General features: G+C 40.5%; 1 protein-coding gene across 1 annotated transcript in view; it reads right to left on the bottom strand.

Annotated features, from left to right (window-relative positions):
- The window catches only part of UHRF1BP1L (UHRF1 binding protein 1-like), a 45358-nt gene that overhangs the window by 29011 nt on the left and 14306 nt on the right, over positions 1–2041 (bottom strand). The gene's annotated exons all lie outside the window — the stretch shown is intronic.

The raw sequence follows: 2041 nt of genomic DNA, 5'->3' as shown, positions 1-2041 counted from the left end.
TCCGTCCGCACCTTTGGGGACCCCTTGACCTGCTGGGATTGGACCCCAGCACAGGCAGGCAGGCAGAGGTGGTTAGGGGCAATCAGGCAGGCAAGCAGAGGGGTTAGGGGCGATAGGGCAGGCAGGCAAGCACTTAGGAGCCAGCGGTCCTGAATGTGAGAGGGATGTCCCAAATTGGAGAGGGTGCAGGCCAGGCTGAGAGACCCTACCCCCATCCCCCAAATCCACCGGCCGTGCACGAATTTCTAGTATCTATATAGAAGTTTTTTACAGAAATAATTAAAAAATCAGGATTATGTTTCTCTGTAGCAACTAAAGAAATAAATCTACACTAATAAAAGACAATGAAAAAGGACAAACTAGAAATTAAGCATACACTGACTGAAATAAAGAATATTATACAGACTCCCAACAGCAGACTAGAGGATCGCAAGAATCAAGTCAAAGGTTTGAAATACGAAGACGCAAAAAACACCCAACTGGAAAAACAAAATGAAAAAAGAATCCAAAAATATGAAGATAGTGTAAGGAGCCTCTGGGACAGCTTCAAGCATACCAACATCTGAATTATGGGGGTGCCAGAATATGAGAGAGAGCAAGATATTGAAAACCTATTTGAAGGAATAATGACAGAAAACTTCCCCTATCTGGTGCAAGAAATAGACTTACAAGTCCAGAAAGTGCAGAGAACCGCAAACAAAAGGAATCCAAAGAGGACCACACCAAGACACATCATCATTAGAATGCCAAGAGCAAAAGACAAAGAGAGAATCTTAAAAGCAGCAAGAGAAAGACAGTCAGTTACCTACAAAGGAGTACCCATATGACTGTCAGCTGATTTCTCAACAGAAACTTTGCAGGCCAGAAGGAAATGGCAAGAAATATTCAAAGTGATGAATAGCAAGAACCTAGAACCAATATTACATTATCCAGCAAAGCTATCATTCAGAATTGAAGGTCAGATAAAGAGTTTCACAGATAAGAAAACTCCTTTAGGAGTTCATCACCACCAAACCAGTATTATATGAAATGCTGAAAGGTATCCTTTAAGAAGAGGAAGAAGAAAAAAAAGGTAAAGATACAAATTATGAACAACAAATACACATCTATCAACAAGTGAATCTAAAAATCAAGTGAATAAATAATCTGATGAACAGAAGAAACTGGTGAATATCATAGAATCAGGGGCATAGAAAGGAAGTGGACTGACAATTCTCGGGGGGAAGGGGGTGTGAGGGGTGTGGGAAGAGACTGGACAAAAATCGAACACCTATGGACGAGGAGAATGTTTTTGCTTGGGGGGAAAGGGGTGTGGGGAGTGCAGGAAGAGACTGGACAAAAATCATACACCTATGGATGAGGACAGTGGGAGGGGTAAGGGCGGAGGGTGGGGTGGGAACTGGGTGGAGGAGAGCTATGGGGGAAAAAAGAGGAACAACTGTAATAATCTGAACAATAAAGATTTAATTAAAAAAAATAAAAAAATAAATGCTCATCAGTATGAAAAAAGATATAGTAACTATGAAAAAAAGAACAGTCTGAGATAAAGAATGACATAACAGAAATAAAGAACACATTGGAAGGAATACACAGTAGCTTAGGGGATGCTGAGGATCTAATCAGTGAATTAGAAGACAGAGTTGAAAATATCACTCAATTAGAGAACCAAAAAGAAAAAACAATTAAAAAACAGGAGGACAGCTTAAGGGAGCTGTGGGGCAATGTGAAATATAACAATATTAGAACAGTAAGTGTGCCAGAAAAGGCAGAAAGGAAGAAAGGCATAGAGAAGGTGTTTGAAGAAATAAACTCCCTAACCTGGAAAAGGAAAAAGTCACACAAGTTCAGGAGGCACAAAGAACCCCCAACAAGAAGAACCCAAACAGACCCAGGCCCAGACACATCATAATTAAAATGCCAAAAAATTAAAGCCAAAGAGTGAATCTTAAAGGCAGCAAGAGAAAAGAAAACTTACCTACAAAGGAGTTCCTATAAGGCTGACACCTGACTTCTCATCAGAAACTCTACAGGAAAGAAGGGA

Source organism: Myotis davidii, unplaced genomic scaffold (genome assembly GCF_000327345.1).
Source record: "Myotis davidii unplaced genomic scaffold, ASM32734v1 scaffold120, whole genome shotgun sequence".
NCBI classification, from domain to species: Eukaryota; Metazoa; Chordata; class Mammalia; order Chiroptera; family Vespertilionidae; genus Myotis; species Myotis davidii.
The sequence above is the reverse complement of the archived record's forward strand: the minus strand, read 5'-3'. Positions and strand labels throughout refer to the sequence as shown.